General features: G+C 38.3%; 1 pseudogene; it reads left to right on the forward strand.

Annotated features, from left to right (window-relative positions):
• Positions 1–10,617: 10,617 nt before the first annotated feature.
• LOC143608268 (9-cis-epoxycarotenoid dioxygenase NCED1, chloroplastic pseudogene) lies at positions 10,618–12,871 on the forward strand (annotated as a pseudogene).
• The last annotated feature ends 7,116 nt before the right edge of the window (positions 12,872–19,987 follow it).

Raw genomic sequence — 19,987 nt, forward strand, 5'->3', positions numbered from 1 at the left:
ACAATTTACTATAATATAATAATAATAATAATAATAATAATAATAATGATGATAATAATAATAATAATTATTATTATTATTATGGTTGTCATTACTTTCACATTCCCCATTATTTAATTGTTCAAATGTTTCATATTCGTATATAATTATTAACTAACATGATAATTATTTAAATTAGGGTCACTTTTAATCCGATTTGATGAGTTCTTAATCAATGATAAACTGGATTCACAATTTGGATCTATCCAACTAATCAATTGTGCATACAAATTTGGGATTTTTCCAACTAATCACTTTATCATATGTTCATGCTCATCTCTCCTTTTTGTTAGGTAAGAATCTGTTTCTAATAAATATATTTTTGTTGTGAGTACTTTAACATAAATAATTAAAATAGTTATTTAAGTAATAACAATAACTACAAAATAAAAATATTTTTGTAGTAATATTTTAAGAATAAATATTTAATAGTAAATATATGTTATTAAAATAAAACAAATCACTTGCATATCATGAGACTAAAATATATTTGTTATTAACTTGCTTTGATAAGACGTTTTCTTTCATCCATATTAATGGACCACGTACTTGAATCAGATTAGAGATTATGTCTATTTTAAATTGAACACATTTTTTTGTCATTTCCCTTTCTTTAATTGTCAGTATAAGAGTTTACTCTCTTTGATCATTGATTGGCAGATTTTCAATGCTTGCACTTTTGGTACGATGTGACTGTTTTAAATTAATTGTTTTAATGAGACTATTTAAAAAAAAATAGGGTTGTATGTCGTCACGCGTAGCCCATCGCGTTCAAACCCACAAGATAGGTGAGGTGGCAAGGTTGTCAGCGTCTAACACTACCTTGGAGCGGCATTAGCTGACGTTAGGTAGGCGATATTGGGTTAACGATTTAAAGGGTTGATGAGGGTTGTGCTATGGGAGAGTAGCTGACGTGGAGAGGTTAACAATTCAATTGTTTGAACCCAGTTAAAGGAAAAACCTTTTTACTTAAGCTCAAATTCTTTCTCGCTTCAACCCATATTTTTAACGATTCTTGGGGCCTCTCTGACCACACAACACAAAGAGATTATCCGCAAATTTGTCATAATTCACATTCCCCGCACCACAAACACCTAGTGAAGTGAAAAAAAACATTTCATTTTGCCAAATCGAACAAGATCAGAAAACGTTTTAATTTCGTTCTCCAGACCAAAATACCCTAATTTTTTTAAAACCTAGTTGTTCCACTCTATCACATAAAAATATGAAATTATAAATATTTTTTTAAAGATGGGAGTGTAGTTGTATACGATAATGATGAGGCACCCATAGACTTCTTTATAAAATGCGGTTTGGAGGATAAAAAGTAAGGGGTTCAAGGTTCGTCAAGGGTTTTCCAACATAATTGATTTCTCTTAAAATGAAATGAAGATGACCGAATAAACAAGTAACGTGTTACTGATCTAATTAACCGTCCAAAAAAAGTGATGCACGCTACATACTTTGTTTTAAAAAGTATATTAGTCTTATCACTAAAAAGTAAAGATAAAAAGATCTTATTCTTTGACACGATTGGTGTTCACACTTTATTATTTCCTGGAAATGGGATTGGTGACAAAACATGCAAATAATAAAATGCAATAATACGAGACAGGTGGACGAAACTGAACCGTTTTTCGGTTTTATTTGATAAAGTTGACTAGCGGTTAAAACGCGGAATTTAGGCTTTAGACGTGTATAACAAACAAACATCCAATGTTAATGTTTCAACCACACATCCCATGTTATTATTGCATCATGTCACAATCCCTCTACCCTACCACTATAACTAATAATAACTTTTCTTTCTTTGCCTTTTCTTTATCTCATAATCTCAACTTAATAAGACCATTAGTTTGGACTTTACTCTAAAAGTTTTCAATTTATATTTTTATTTGGAGTTTTATACGTGCTTAAAAAACGTGGTATCGTCTAAAATTATTCAACCTATCAGATACGAGTTTACTTCACGTGTCTAGAAGTGTTATCATTTGAAAAATATGCAACCTAGTTAGATACTTGAAGGGTTTTAAACGTTGTATCGTCTAAACATATGCAACCTAATCGGATACATCTTTACTTCATATATGTAGAAACACTATATTTTCCAAAAATACACAACCTAACTAGACACGTGAAGTAAGATGTATCCGATTAGGTTACATATTTTTAGACGATACAACGTTTTCTAAGCACTTTTAAACTCCAAATAAAAATGTAAATTGAAAACTTTTACAGAAAAGTTTTATTTGGAGTTCTAGAGCCCCCCCAAGTGTTTAGAAACAGTGTATCGTCTGAAAATATGTAACCTAATCAGATACATCTTTACTTCACGTGTTAGAAGTGTTATCATCTGAAAATACGCAACCTAGTTAGATACTTGAAGGGTTTAGAAAACGTTGTATCGTCTAAACATATGCAACGTAATTAGATACATCTTTACGACCTAATCATATACAGAGCTAAAATTTTGTTAGACATTAACATACTTCTATTTTTTTTTTACTCAAATTGTCACATTTACAACTTTAATGTAATGTTATCCTTATGAAGTTTTTATGCATCGGTTAAATTTTATAAGTTGTGATGCGACTTATATTAGATGTACATGTTTTATTTTATTTGCAACGAATATCAATTCAAAATTTTTGGAATGATTCTTATGATAGTTATTCATACATGATTCAAATCATCGTGCCGCTTAATTAAATGCGTAGTATCATCTTTTTCTACTAAGTTGAAATGAAACTTTTATAAAAAAAGTTCACTGGTAGACACCTCAAAATCTCAAATACCATAACAAGACGAACTAAGAGTACCCACATCGTCGGATCCTCTTCCAACCCCTTCTCTCCCTTCTCTTTTACCCCCTCCCCCTTCTCCACTCACAAATTCGTCTAAAGACGCGTCTGGATTCCAAACCTCACTTACCCTTGCCTCTCTTACTCTCCACCTCCTCTCCACCCAGACACAAACCTCCAACAAACCCATGTTGTGGGTGCTCTAAAAAGTTTTATTTAATTAACATATTACTAATATATATAAATATGAACCTTGGTGCCGCAAGTGCCATGTTGGTTACTTGACGACACTGTATTTATTCGTGAATTTTGTTTTGTATTTAGTTCAGTTATTAAAACGAACGCAATGGAAACCATCTAAACGCCAATTATTTTTGTTCGAGTTCTGATACCATAACGAAAGCTGACGGAAACCGACCGAATTCACATAGACTCGTTGCCTCAATGCTCGGGTTTTACCTATGCGCAAGTTACCGATCAACGCCCCCCCCTCACCCCCCCCCCGACTCCCACCCCAGTTGGCCATTGCCGACCTTAATTTTTATATTTTTTTAGCTCTAGTACCGTAAAGAACATAATCCAAACCAACCGAATTCGTGTCATGTTACCGCCTCGTTGGGATCGAGAACGCTCGAATTTTACCATCAACTGGGCTTGCCAATCAAATAAACATCTTTTTAAATATATATATATATATGTATATGTATATATAGATTTTAATTTGTTAATCAATTTATATGTTAATATGACGAAGTAATTTTTGTTTTTAACGCTCAAATTTTATTAACGGTGTCTATACCGTAACGAATACAAATGATATCAACTGAATTCGTGTCATCTCACCGTCGTAATACTCAAGTTTTACCAACGCCTGGATTTCAACATTGGGGTTTTGCCAGCTGCTCGGCGCGACGTGCCGGGTAAGAAAACTAGTTGATTATTAAAAGATGAACATTAAAAACATGAAATTATTAACCTTAAATCTTAGTTGTTATAAAAGTCAAAATTCTAAATTACTCGTAAGTAGTGATTATTAAGAGCATTCGCATTTATGGGGGTGTTTGGGTGAACTCTTAAAACTTTCTTATTTTTTATTTGCTTTTGAAAAAGGAAAGTATTTTTGAAAAGCTTCAATTTGAAGTTTTTGAAGAAGATTTGCCAAATATCTTTTGCTTTTCAATGAGCAAATAAACAAATTTTAAAAGCTCACTCAAACACTCCCTTAATTATGTAACTCGTTAAACATCCGTGTGAATCATCACACAAACAATATTCGACTATTTACTTCAAAATCGCGAATCATCACTTAACCAATAAAGTTATAATATGATCAACAAAGTATGTATGACGATTCAGATTGAACTGAAATAAACAAAAACAAAAACAATAAATTATTTGAGTTTGAGTAGCTGTAAGAAGCGAATTTGTTATCTCAATTTGTAAGTTTCTGGTTTAACATACTCATGGATCAAACTGGGGTAATTTTCATGAAATTAACTAATGATAGGTAACCATTATGCATCAATATTTCTCATGTTGTTTTTGGAAGTGAAAATGTACGCACTCGTTAAAGGTTGACAAATTTTGTAACTAACAGATGGCAGTTAGCACTTAAAATGAAAATTTGTGCCGTATTAGCTCTAATATTTCCAGATCAGTTATGTGAACCTATAAAGTGTTGTAAAAACCGTTGTGTGTTAGTCGGGTGGTGGGGTATGTACTAATGGTTAATAGGGATGTATAGAGAGATTAGTCATGATTAATCAGATTGACATTTGTATGTAAATTTATAAGGATATATTCCAACTTTTATGTATAAAAATTTCAATTTTGACCGATTCTGGACAGACGAAGATTACTTAGCGACAAGTCGGTGAGGTAGCTACTGGTAATTAACCAAAGAAAAATCGATTTATAGTCGTGATTTTTACAACACTACTATAATTCCAGATGATCCAAATCAATATGTTGAAGATGGTTATGAAGGTTCTAAAAAGTGCCAAACTAGCTAACTTCCAATCCCTAATGATTCCAAACAAATCAGGTGTGAAACGTGAGTCATGAGTGCAATCGATTATGTTACAATGCTCTTTTATTCTTTTTTACATATGAAAGTGTAGGGGTATGGTACTAAAACCCGGTTCTACGACCCTAAATCTATTATGTTTGGTTTATTTCATTACATGGACTAATACGATGTTATTGGGCCGAGGGGGTTTTGTGGAGGTAACCCTAACTGGGCTAGGCCCATTAGGGTACCATGACGGTGGCCATGAGACTCTATATAAGGAGGTCTCCACCTCCTTATCATGGGGTCATGCTCAGTAAGAGCCACCACCACTTTTTGTGTCTGTGAACAAGAAATCCTCAGGATATCTTAGCAGTCGCCTCCACACCCCCGAAACCATTGCAGGTCTCAACATAGCAGGTCACAGGCGCAGCCGCAGAAGAAGAAGATCAAGACGTGGTTCGTTCATCTTGAAAATCCGTGGAAACATCGTCATGGATCAGGTATGATTCGTTTCGTGTTTCGACATTTGGCGCCATCCGTGGGACGGCAACGAACTGCCCTTCGATCTTCATCTCGGCTGCCAGATCTCTCCCAAGAAAAACGCAGATCTGGAAGTTTACAGAAAAAGGCTTCAAAGCTTGTTCTATTTAAAGCTCAAAAAGATCCATAGATCTAAAAAGAGATTTCCAGATCTGGGCAAGAAGGAAAATCCGTGATTCGAATGATCAGATCTCCGAATCTGTGAATCTGTGATTCAGGATCTCCGAATCTGTGATGGTTTTAAATCTGCTCCGAATCTTCAGATCTGTCCAGATCTGATTTACAGATCTAGGTCTAGATTACAGACCTGGATTTTAGGTCTAAAGTTGCAGATCTGACTCTTAAATTGCAGATTCAGAAGTTATTAGACTTCCGCCGCCATCACGCACGCCCGGGGGTTCTCACTCCGCAGCCGTGCATGTGCCGCCGCGGAAACCACCATCTGGGTTTTGCGCAAGAGACCTTCGCCATGCACACGCACTTGCGAGTCACCACTCTATCGCCGTGCATGCGCGCATCAGGCTACGCGCCAAAACTTCAAGGTTGGGAATCCTCCTAATATCCCATATGGCTACGCGCCACACCTCAAGGTTGGGAATCCTCCAAATATCCCATATGGCTACGCGCCAAACTTCAAGGTTGGGAATCCTCCTAATATCCCATATGGCTACGCGCCAAGATTGGGAATCCTCCTAATATCCCATATGGCTACGCGCCAAACTTCAAGGTTGGGAATCCTCCTAATATCCCATATGGCTACGCGCCACACCTCAAGGTTGGGAATCCTCCTAATATCCCATATGGCTACGCGCCAAACTTCAAGGTTGGGAATCCTCCTAATATCCCATATGGCTACGCGCCACACCTCAAGGTTGGGAATCCTCCTAATATCCCATATGGCTACGCGCCAAACTTCAAGGTTGGGAATCCTCCTAATATCCCATATGGCTACGCGCCAAGGTTGGGAATACTCCTAATATCCCATATGGCTACGCGCCAAACTTCAAGGTTGGGAATCCTCCTAATATCCCATATGGCTACGCGCCAAACTTCAAGGTTGGGAATCCTCCTAATATCCCATATGGCTACGCGCCAAGGTTGGGAATCCTCCTAATATCCCATATGGCTACGCGCCAAACTTCAAGGTTGGGAATCCTCCTAATATCCCATATGGCTACGCGCCAAGGTTGGGAATCCTCCTAATATCCCATATGGCTACGCGCCAAACTTCAAGGTTGGGAATCCTCCTAATATCCCTTATGGCTACGCGCCAAGGTTGGGAATCCTCCTAATATCCCATATGGCTACGCGCCAAACTGCAAGGTTGGGAATCCTCCTAAGATCCCATATGGCTACACGCCAAACTTAGGGGTTGGGAATCCTCATACCATATGTTCACGCATCGCATATGCTCACGCATATTGCACATGCTTACGCATCACATGCTTACGCATCACATGCTCGCACATGTCACAGTCTACACGCACGCGCACGCAACATCTGCGCGTGGCGCATAACACAAAACCAAAGTCTACGTGCACGTGCATGCAACATCTGCACGTGGCGCGTGACATAAAGCAGCCCGTAAGTCGCCTCACGCGCAGGCCTTTATTATTCACAGCTCATAAGTCGCCTCGCGCGCAAGCTGTCTATTATTCTTACAGCCCGTAAGTCGCCTCACGCGCTGGCTTTATTATTCACAGCTCATAAGTCGCCTCGCGCGCAAGCTGTTTATTATTCTTACAGCCCGTAAGTCGCCTCACGCGCTGGCTTTATTATTCACAGCTCATAAGACGCCTCGCGCGCAAGCTGTTTATTATTCTTACAACCCGTAAGTCGCCTCACGCGCAGGCCTTTATTATTCTTAGCTCGTAAGACGCCTCATGCGCAGGCTTTATTATGATACAGCTTGTAAGACGCCCCTCGCGCGCGGGCTTTTATTATTCTCAGCTCGTAAGACGCCTCTCGCGCGCAGGCTTTATTATTCTTAGCTCGTAAGACGCCTCATGCGCAGGCTTTATTATGCTACAGCTTGTAAGACGCCCCTCGCGCGCAGGCTTTTATTATTCTCAGCTCGTAAGACGCCTCTCGCGCGCAGGTTTTATTATTCTTAGCTCGTAAGTCGCCACTCGCGCAGGCTCTATTATTATAGCTCGTAAGACGCCTCTCGCGCGTAGGCTTTATTATTCTTAGCTCGTAAGTCGCCACTCGCGCAGGTTCTATTATTATAGCTCGTAAGTCGCCTTGCGCGCCAGCTATCATTATTCTACAAGCTCGTAAGTCGCCTTGCGCGCCAGCTATCATTATTCTACAAGCTCGTAAGTCGCCTTGCGCGCCAGCTTCTTTATTCTACAAGCTCGTAAGTCGCCTCGCGCGCCAGCTTCTTTATTACTTTTACAGCTTGTAAGCCGCCTCACGCGCCAGCTTTATTACTTTCACAGCTCGTAAGTCGCCTCACGCGCTAGCTCAATTATTATTCTTATAGCTCATAAGACGCCTCTCGCGCGCAAGCTTTATTACTTTCACAGCTCGTAAGTCGCCTCACGCGCTAGCTCAATTATTATTCTTATAGCTCATAAGACGCCTCTCGCGCGCAAGCTTTATTACTTTCACAGCTCGTAAGTCGCCTCACGCGCCAGCTCAATTATTATTCTTATAGCTCATAAGACGCCTCTCGCGCGCAAGCTTTTTTACTTTCACAGCTCGTAAGTCGCCTCACACGCCAGCTCAATTATTATTCTCAAAGCTCATAAGACGCCTCTCGCGCGCAGGCTTTTATTATTCTAAGCTCGTAAGACGCCTCTCGCGCGCAGGCATTATTATTATTTTAGCTCGTAAGTCGCTTCTCGTGCCAGCTCCACTATTATTATAGCTCGACAAGTCGCCTCACGCGCGAGCTTCATTATTATTATAGCTTGTAAGTCGCCTCGCGCGCAGGCTTTTATTACAACATGTCACCATCATGAAGAAAGCCTCTCAAAACTCAGACAATAAAGACAAGGCCAAAGAAAAGGGAAAAAACCGCCTCACACCTTATAAAGTCCAGCGCTCCACCTAGACGCTTGCGCGCCCAGGAGCAACACTGGAATTGGGGGGGCTTGTAGGGGTATGGTACTAAAACCCGGTTCTACGACCCTAAATCTATTATGTTTGGTTTATTTCATTACATGGACTAATACGATGTTATTGGGCCGAGGGGGTTTTGTGGAGGTAACCCTAACTGGGCTAGGCCCATTAGGGTACCATGATGGTGGCCATGAGACTCTATATAAGGAGGTCTCCACCTCCTTATCATGGGGTCATGCTCAGTAAGAGCCACCACCACTTTTTGTGTCTGTGAACAAGAAATCCTCAGGATATCTTAGCAGTCGCCTCCACACCCCCGAAACCATTGCAGGTCTCAACATAGCAGGTCACAGGCGCAGCCGCAGAAGAAGAAGATCAAGACGTGGTTCGTTCATCTCGAAAATCCGTGGAAACATCGTCATGGATCAGGTATGATTCGTTTCGTGTTTCGACAGAAAGTTTTACTATATTCATTTTTTGCTATTGCTTTTTTAATTTAAGAGTTTTCTATTTAAGCATATAAGAGGTTTTGTTATCATAATTTTATTGTTTGGATCTATTGCTATTTTAGGATAATTGATTTCGTTATGTTCTTTCTTTCCAACATGTATGGTAATTTTATACTTTCGAGAATGTATAACAATTACCGTTCCCATTAATGTTAAATTTTCTAGTGAAGTCAGTTCTAATGAATTGTAAACATGAATGAAAGAAATTATTAACTAGCAATTATAATTACAAGCCCTAGTTTTGTGTGCATTCATCGTATATTCATCATATAACCCTTGGTCCTCGTGGAGACTTTATTTAAATCTAATTAGCCTAGCGTATGTTATCTTACCATTACAGTATCCACAATCAGCAATGATGAAATCGTCGATCACATGAACACCCCCCCCCCCCCCCTCGAATTTACCAGCTATGTGAACTTCTACAGTCACTAAAATTTGAATACAAATCTAAATTCATGTAAATGAAAATTACACGAAGTGCATTAAACACTTACATCTATTACTTTATATATGATACATAAATCTTCTAATAGTGGTACACTAATAGACACTTCATACACTTCTATCACAGATCTCAACTTCAAATATTGATTTTCTCGTGTTTTCTTTATCATAACCGCTTCTAACCCACCTATAAAATACAAGCTGTGATTTTACCTGATATGACTGGTTAGCAGTGTCGTCTCATCATCCCATCCTCATCAAGGCAGGCCCATGAGCTAGCGAATTGAAAATAGAGCTTTAGACCCACACTTAATTAAGACATACAAATTATTATATATAGATAAAATAAGATATCCCATCAAGGCATCAATATATAATTTACTATAAAACGATTACAATAAAGTGACAGGCAAACGGGCAACAAGCTGCGCCGCAACCCCTTTTGAATAGCAAAGCCAATCCTGCTAAAAACGAAGCTTTGGGAGCTAAGAGCTGAATAGGTTCCGTGTACGACACGCTGAACTCTATATATTTAAATAAATATATAGATATATTTATTTAATTAGCGGTTTACAAACAAAAATATTTATCGGTCTGGTGGTAAACTCGTGTGTAACTTGGTTGCAAGTCACGAGTTTGAGGCCTATTATTAGCACTACTTCTTTTGGTTTTTTAACACTATTCTTCATATACTATAGGGGTTTTTGGGATTCCTTATTTTACTTTTTTATAACTTTTTATTAAGTTAATAAGTTACAAAAGTATAACTTATGAAACTTTTCTTTTCACAATATAAGCAATCCCAAACACCTTATTACTTTTCAAAAAATTAATATATTATAAGTTGGTAAAAATTAGCAACCCCAAACACCACCTATATTGTAGTTTGATTAAACTACAAACATGATAAAAAGACAAGGTTATAATAAGTCTATAATAACAATAAAGTTAGTTTCATGTATGTCTAAATCCTTTTTAATATTAAGCACGTTAAATAATAAACTTATAACAAAAGTATACAAAAAGAAAAGAATATACTACTTAATAAACCCAAAAATTGTTGTGACCTACCTGCCTCCCAAAGAATAATAATCGTCAATACTTGAAACTATCTTTTCTTCACCATCCAACACGTGGTCACACTCTTCCACTATTTAAACCCACACTTTCACCCCAAATTCAAACCCAACACACACTCACACTCACACTCACACTCACACTCACACTCACAAAACCCTAATTCCTTCGTTCTTCAATATCTTCACAATCCATTCAAAACCCACTTCTGATTCACTCAATTACACCCAATGTCTTCTTCCAATTGCTCAATTTCACCCCCAATTTGGTCCAATTCCAAACCCCAGTTCCCAATTTCATCAAAAACCGGTTTTATTACATGCCGTACAAAACCCAAATCAAATTCGACTAATTGTTCGAATTCGATCGTTTCCGCGCTTCAGACGCCGTCGATTAAGTCGTCTCCGGCGGTAATTGAAGCTCCGGCGAGTTTTCCGGTGACCGGAGTAAATAAATTAAATAAAAATTGGAACTTTATTCAGAAGCTTGCAGCAATGGCATTGGATTCAATCGAAGACGGGTTGAAAGCGCGGGAAAAGTTACATAACTTGCCGAGAACGGCGGATCCTAACGTGCAGATCGCCGGAAACTTCTCGCCTGTGCCGGAGCAGCCTGTACGGAGTAACTTACCGGTGACCGGAACGTTGCCGGAGTATATTAACGGAGTTTATTTACGAAACGGAGCCAACCCGTTATTCGAACCGACATCCGGACATCATTTATTTGACGGGGACGGAATGATTTATTCCGTAAAGTTCGATAACGGGTCGGTTAGTTACGCGTGTCGGTTTACGGAAACCCAACGGCTCGTTCAGGAACGAGCCATTGGGAAGCCCGTGTTCCCAAAGGCGATCGGGGAGTTACACGGGCATTCCGGGATTGCGAAATTATTATTATTTTACGCGCGCGGGTTGTGCGGGTTGATCGATCATACCCAAGGGATCGGTGTGGCGAACGCGGGTTTGGTTTATTTTAATAACCGGTTGTTGGCGATGTCCGAGGACGATTTGCCGTACCACGTGCGGGTCACGGGTACGGGTGATTTGAAAACCGCAGGAAGGTATGATTTCAACGGGCAGTTGAAATCTACCATGATTGCTCACCCGAAAGTGGACCCCGTCTCGGGTGAGCTGTTTGCTTTAAGCTATGACGTCATTAGAAAACCCTATTTAAAATATTTTCGGTTTTCGCCCGACGGGGCGAAATCCGAAGACGTCGCGATCGAGTTATCGAAACCGACGATGGTTCATGATTTTGCGATAACCGAAAATTTCGTGGTGGTCCCGGACCATCAAGTCGTGTTTAAGATGTCGGAAATGGTTACAGGCGGGTCGCCCGTGGTTTACGATAAAGAGAAGGTGTCGCGGTTCGGGGTACTTAATAAGTACGCCGAAAACGGGGCGGGGATGAAATGGGTCGAGGTTCCGGATTGTTTTTGTTTTCATTTGTGGAATGCGTGGGAGGAACCAGAAACCGATGAGGTGGTTGTGATCGGGTCGTGCATGACTCCGGCCGACTCGATTTTTAACGAATGTAACGAGGAATTGAAAAGCGTTTTATCAGAAATTCGGCTTAATTTGAAAACCGGGAAGTCGACTCGTCGGGCGATAATTTCGCCCGAACACGACGTTAACTTGGAGGCGGGGATGGTTAATAAAAAACTCCTCGGTCGAAAATCGAAATACGCGTATCTCGCGATCGCCGAGCCGTGGCCCAAGGTCTCGGGGTTCGCGAAAGTTGATCTTTCGACTGGGGAAACTAAAAAGTTTATTTATGGGGATGAGAAATACGGTGGGGAGCCACTTTTCCTTCCCCGGGATGGAAATCCTGGGGAAGAAATGAAAGAAGACGACGGTCATATTTTGGCTTTCGTCCACGACGAAAAAACATGGAAGTCAGAGTTACAAATTGTGAACGCAATGACGATGGAACTAGAGGCGACGGTGAAGCTCCCGTCCCGGGTTCCATACGGGTTTCACGGAACATTCATTTCCGCCAAGGATTTGGCGACTCAGGAGTGACACGTAGGATTTACCGACAAGATTCGGCCAGAGGGATGGCGTCAGTACGTCCCCGGCGAGTCTTGTTAAACCTTCTGATTATTAGAGGGTTAATTTTAGTTTTCTTAATTCTTTTGTGGTTTTTGTTAATTACATACTTTTTGGGAGGGCCAGTTTGTAGCTTTTGTGTGTGTAGCCTAGCAAATGAAGCTCAGCTGGTTGCCCTAAGTAGTTATAGTTTGAGTACAATCAAGTAAGCCGTGAGTGCAAGTGATTGATGCATTTGATGTACGTGTAATTGTAGATAATGGTATATAATATGTAAAATTTTAGATTTCTGTATACTTAACGTTGTTATTTACTTCATGGTTAGTACTGACATGTCACTTATATCCGTGTATGATAACTAACATAATCGGTTTGTTTTATCGACCATACAGACAATTAAGGCTTACATGTCACTAATATGATTATATCATAACTAACATGATCAATTAATGGTGACTTGTGACTTATTGATAAATATACAAGCAAGCATGGTATTCTCTACACAACAATTGGTTGGTTGATAATTGACATGTTATCATATCTAACATGGTTTGTCTATTATGAGTACTATATTCTAATTTGTTGCTTGGTTTATAAGTTTTATGATTATTGGATATATTAACTAATGATAATATAAAGAATTGGGATTGGTTATTGGAGGTTACATGTGGCTTTAATTAGAAGGAGAATGAGTTTGGGTGGGTAGGAGCATATCAAGCAAATGAAGTTTAGTTGATTTTTTGGATTAAAATAAAAAAGGGCATAGATGAAGTATTGTGAAAGATATGGGGTTAAAGTGTAAAATATGCCGACACGTGATTATTTTTAGATGGTGGTGAGTTTAAGGCCTAATTTTTAGATTTCACAAACTTTTTTTTAATCACCAACAAAAATAAAATGTTTAGGTTCTTCGTACAGCATGAGCCAATGGCAAAAGGCCACGCTAGCTGGCCCAACCTAGTTGTACGGAGACATTAAGCATCTCCAAGTTATCTCCAGTTTCAGGGAAAACCCACCTGTCGAAAAGCCCACTGGTGGAAAAATCCAAACACATTTAGGTTCGAATCGGAGATCACAAAGATCCCAATATTCTTTTATCAAAAACCCTTGTTCCTTCAAAGTGTTATAAGTGGGAACTGAACTCGCGTCTTAATTGAAAAACTCATGTTTCTTATCACTGTACCATGTTGGAAAAGACTCACAAACTTTTTGTTGTGTTTAATTTTACATAAAGATATTTTAGAATTTATTTATAGTTAAATTTCATGAAACACATGACAATTTAAATGTTAACTTTTCTACAAAATAATTATATAATAATAAACGATTAGCAGTGGAATTTAAAGTTTTTTGGTTGAGGGTCATATCGTATGTTCTATCATCTCACAACTACAAATAGAAGGTCAGCCTCATACTTTTGTAGGACTTCAGAAATTTTAACTTATTTTCTATTATCTTACGACTACAAATACTTGACGGTTCTGATGACATAAGTCAGTGATCCCGTTAACCACTTGGTCCGGCCAAATGAATGGTGTTTACTATGAATAAAAACTATTTAGAAAATATTTCTTTTATGTGTTTAAAACATGTGCAAAGACAAGAACAAACACAAATTCAAAATGGGGCTTTAAAGCACAAAAACCCACCAATCCTAGACTCACTTTTATGTTTTACTAGACAACCTTTTGAAATCTCATGTGCATACTTCACACTAGTTTATTATAGGGCAATGTTTGGATCCGATGATTGGTTTTGCACCATTCACAATATAATGTTACATTTGATCCCACAAACTTCACATCTATATTGGTCCCAATAATTGGTCCAAATATATTAGACCAAACTCTTTGTGGTTAGTTGATAGCAGATTATAACCTGAAAACGAGATTTTTCTAAAAGTGTTGTCTGGGAGTAGAGATGGCCAAAAAAACCGGTTGGGGAACCGGTTTACCGGTTTAAACCGGAAACCGGTTTTTACGAAAACCGGTTTTTTAAAAACCGGTTTGACCGGTTTACAAACCGCCGGTTCGTCTTTCGGTTACAAGTTCTAGATCCAAAACCGGTTAACGAACCGGTTAATGGAAAAACCGGTTTTTTTTATTAACCGGTTATGGAAAAACCGGTTAACCGGTTATGGAAAAACCGGTTAACCGGTTTATAAAAAAAACCGGTTTATAACGGCTATATGACCGTTTTTTTTGTTTTTGGACCGTTTTTTTTTTTTTTTTTACCATTTTACCCCCACAAACATCTATATATAGTTTAGGTTGGGTATTGGTTAGATCACACTCGATTATACAACTCCAAACGCTCTAAACGTTTATTTCATACGCGATTATTTTGTTATCTCACGCTCAATTATACCACATTACCACTCCATACGCTCTTATTTCGTAGTCGTTTATTTCATACTCGAGTATACCACTCTTATTTCGTAGTCGATTATCATGGCCTCCCAAAGTGCTGCTTCATCCGTCAACATGGGTGCCTCGAACACGGGAGAAACGGTCGTTCGGGTCATCCCCACGAAACGAAACCATGATGTTTGGCAACATTTCGACCTATGCGAAATGTCTAACGGTAGCCAAAAAGCTCGATGCAAACATTGTTTGAAGTTTTATGGCAAAGATGCAAACTCCACTTTAAAAGCGCATGTACAAAGGCCCTTTTGCAAGGCCTTGAAGGACGAATCGGGAAGTAGTTCGCAGCCGGAGATGACGAATCAAGGAGCGGTGTTTACGTACGACGTTGAAGCGGTACGTCAACAGTTTTCAAACTTTGTGATTCAACAAACACTTCCTTTCAACCACTTCGACAACCCTCAATTCACGGAGATGATGCAAAACTATGTTCAACCACGCTACCAACACGTAAGTCGTTCGACCCTTAGAAGAGATTGTCTTAAAGCATGGAAAAACGCTAAATCCGAACTAATTTCATACTTTTCAAACTTACAAACTGGTGTAAACTTAACAACGGATGTGTGGTCGGTACCTCATGGTTCGCCCGACTCATACATTTGTGTGACGGCTCATTGGGTTGACCCCGAGTCGTGGCAAATGATGAAACGAACCGTTGCGTTTCAATTGTTTGATTACCCGCACACGGGTAGAAATATTTTTCAAATCTTGGATAAAGTCATTCGACAATACAAGATTGAACATAAAATCTTTTCAATTTCGTTTGATAACGCGTCCAACAATACGGCCGCGGTTGGCCATTTAAAATTAAAGTATAAACCTATTTGTGATGGAGCGTTTTTTCATAGCCGATGCATTGCACATATTATCAACTTGGCCGTGCAAGATGGGTTAAACGTGATCGAAACGCAAAGAAACAATTTTAAAAGAATGTTACGAGATGTTTTTAGCAACAATAAAACATTTTCAAGATACAAAAAATTTTGTGTAGAAGCTAATTGTCAATGGTTGGGGCCAAATTGGGATTGTCCAACAAGATGGAACTCGACTTGTAATATGTTTGAGAAAGCCATCCAACAAAAAGAATCATTAATTGCGTTTCATCAAATTTTGTCAAGTAGGGGTAAATGTGCACCGTACGATCCTAGAAACTGGTTATTGATTGAGATCGTTACGGAGGTCCTTCAAATTTTTAAATCTTGCACAACTAGTTTATCCGGGGTTTACTATCCAACAAGCCCCATTGCTTTACCAAAAATTGCTGTCATGTGCACAAAGTTGAGTGAACTTCATTGTAGGGGTGCACCTTATTTTGATATGGGTGTAAAAATGAAAGAAAAATTTAGAAAATATTTTCAAGAACTACCCGCTGTTTTGACATGTGCTGCTGCGTTAAACCCTTGCATCAATGTTGGTGGTGTTGAAGCTTTAATAGAAAAAATTTGTGATGAGCTAGGGTTAAACGACGATCAAAACCCATATTATAGCCAAACTTTAAAGAATGCTTTCAACACCACCTTGTCAAACATGTATGATGTCTACCTTACAAAATACGGGTCGTCTTCCCAAATTCATGACTCGTTAAGAGCTGTTGCCCAATCCCAATCCCAAACCGACCTTGAAATGGGGATGTACTACATGATTTGGGAAGACGCCGGTAAACGTCAAAAGGTAAACACCCCAAGCAGTGAACTTGGAAGGTATGGTGGTACCAACTTTGTGAAACACATGACTCCGGATGAATTTAGAAGTCTTGATTTGCTGGCTTGGTGGAGAGGTAAGGAGGATGAGTTTCCGATCCTCGCCGCCATGGCCAAAGATTTACTAACGGTCCAAGCTTCCACGGTAGCTTCGGAGTCTGCTTTTTCTGTTTCTGGCAGGGTTATATCGATTAGGAGGACTCGACTCACTGCACCAGCTATAGAGATGTCGATTTGCTACAAGGATTACTTGGACTCTTTAGATAGGGCACAACATCAACGCTCACTCGAGGGGGAAATGGAGTATGAAGCGGGCTTGTATGAAGACGAGGTCAATGAAGGATACACTCAACCAATGACCGATGAAGAAGCCGCGTACGACGATTACCTAAGAAATAGCTCGGGATCGGGTAGCGAAGAAAATTAGTTAAAGAAACAGCAAACATGGAGGCAAATCATGAGTAAGAAACAGCAAGTTGTTCATGTAATCGTGTCTAAGCATTCTTTTTCCTAATATGTGCTCTTATTTACTTGTTGATTTGGATTTTTCTAATTTAGTTAAAGAAACAGCAAACATGGAGGCAAATCATGAACAAACTGCGATTGGGAACAACAGGAGCATCTGCTAGTTCACGATTTAATGTTTGTATTTTTGAGTTAAATCATGAACAACAGTTCTTGGCAGAGATTTCTTCAGTGTTAATGATTTAATGTTTGTATTTTTGAGTTACGAATATGCGATAACGATTTAATGTAAAAACTATAAATGAAAGTTATGTGTTTTTAATCTTTGGTTTGTTGAAAACACATTCACCAACACACACTCATACTCATCTTCCAAGCAAAGAACCCTAACAACGAAAGCAAAGAATGGCTTCGGTCAGTCCGTTTTGCCTTGTAGTTACCGTTTTGCCTTGTAGTTACCGGTTTGTTTATACTGTGAAAAAATAATGGTCTTCATTAAGTACAAAATATAAAAAACAAATATTCGTATTTGAAACCGCGAAATTTAAAAAAAAAAAAAAAAAACGGTTAATAAAAAAAACCGGTTAATAAAAAAACCGGTTTATTAACCGGTTCTAACCGGTTTCTAAACCGGTCCTAACCGGTTAGACCGGTTAGGGTTTTGACAGCAAAAAAACCGGTTATTAACCGGTCCGGTTATTAACCGAACCGGTTTTTTTCCGGGCAAAAAAAAAACCGGTCCGGTTAATATCCGAACCGGTTTTTAAAAAAAAAAACCGGTTGTGCACCTCTATCTGGGAGTATAGAGAACGACAACGAAAAATCAGGACCATATTCTCAAGTGGTTGTATTATGACGGTATGATAAGTTTGAAGTACGTTCGTTGATATGGTTTTTCTTTTAGTTTTGGATAAGCAAAGATTCGACTATTTTAGATGTCAATTTTTTGATGATATAGTTTTTCTTCTTGTTTTGGATAAGAAAAGATTCGACTATATTAAATGTCGATGTTTTTCAAGTACTTTATATAAGCATTACATTCAATCGTTGGCAAGCTATGTACAATACACATCAATCACAACTTACTTTTACCTCCGCGTCAAATTATACTTCTCCAGCACTCAAATATGTATGCCCGTCGCTCACTATTTATATTTTTGAATGACACTCACTATTCTTTTTTCTAATAAAATTAGAATTTCGTGTAGAAGCCTCCACAACATATGTACAACCTTGTGTAACATATCTGAAAGTGAGTGACTGACAGAATGAGCACCACACTCACCACACACGACACCTGATATATTATCTTTACACCATTACCACGCAGGTATAACACATAGCCTCGTCATCAACTCTTACATTGAAAAACGATTAGCACATGTCATTTCTTTTTCCCTTTTTTTTTAATTAGACCACAAAAACATGTCACACCATTTAATAGTTTTTCAATTCTTTACAAGAGAAATGAATAAACCAATATTATTATTATTATTATTATTATTATTATTATTATTATTATTATTATTATCTTCTCATTTCTTGAAGGGAGTAACATGTGAAAACTAAATAAACCTTGTATAATTTAGATTGGCAATTATGAATCCATAAAGAATGCAAAGAGAGTTGACCTGCTGGCATGTGAAACCCATGTTAGATTATGACAAGTCAGCCGTATCATCCTAATGAATAATTAAACAAAAAAGTTAAAATAGAAAGGCATGATAATTGATAAGTGTTCACTTCATTTTGGCTCAGGTTTTTATTTTATTATATACTACCTTTATAAATAAGTTTTCAAAAGATACCAATGCAATAAAGAGAAAAGTAAGTGGGTAATAAGATGCGTCGTAACCCTTTTGAGTGGTGCAAGTGACCGATATATCATTTCGTAACTTACATAGCTAATTGAATAGGTGTAAGTGACATTTATACCATTTCTTTTTAGGGGAAAATTTTCAAAATTTCATTTTAGAATAAAGAAATCCAAAATGTCGGCTTTATTACAAATTTTGTTAATGTCCTTTTCTAATTAGGCGGCTCCGACAGTTTTTGGGAGTAAAATGTGCGACATCAACGACTTTCATAACAAATCATGGGGGCACCTGGATATTTCATAACAAATTCGGCGTGACGACTAATTTGTTTGTCGGTAGGTATTCGTTTTTTGTTTTAATATTTACTTCTAACATCCGGTCGGTCAAATTGTCACGGGGGCAATTAAACGTCTCCAATTACTGGCCATGCATATATGCTTCACCGTATCTTGTTGTTGCTTCACATATGCAGTTCACATGATTTTCCCGTGTATTTGCTAAGTGTCTCGGCCATATCCTTTTGGTTTATGTCGATAAGGTTGGCATCTTGTCTTTTCAACGTGACCTTGTTGGTGCGGGGTTTTCATTGAGGTCCGGCATGGTATCTGGATTTGAGTAGTAGCTCCTGGCTTCCAACGGCATTCTTCTTTTGTCCAAAACCATTTCACTATTGAAAAATTGGTTTGCCTAAATACAATTTTGGTCGTAGAATGGTGTGTTCCCTAATTAACTAGTTGTGACTTGTGAGTTCAAATCGTGTGAACTACATATGTGGTAATTTTAGAAGTAAACTAGGTGTAGAACATAAAATTTGAGTTAGCCAGTAAAATAGAAAATTAGTATATCAATTATGTAAGTTGAGATGTTTTGTTGTTTATTAGACGTACCGTCTTTATTATAAGTAAAATTTCTTGTTTTGTGCACGGGCAAAATTTGAAAGGATCACAAATTTAATTTAGTGATCAAAACCATTTGTTCTTTTACGTAAAATTTATTATTATATTAGTTTTTTTTTCATTACCAGCAAAAATGAATTTTCATTAT

Source organism: Bidens hawaiensis, unplaced genomic scaffold (genome assembly GCF_021521415.1).
Source record: "Bidens hawaiensis isolate Kalapana, Puna unplaced genomic scaffold, B.hawaiensis_p1.1 tig00117738_1, whole genome shotgun sequence".
NCBI classification, from domain to species: domain Eukaryota; kingdom Viridiplantae; phylum Streptophyta; class Magnoliopsida; order Asterales; family Asteraceae; genus Bidens; species Bidens hawaiensis.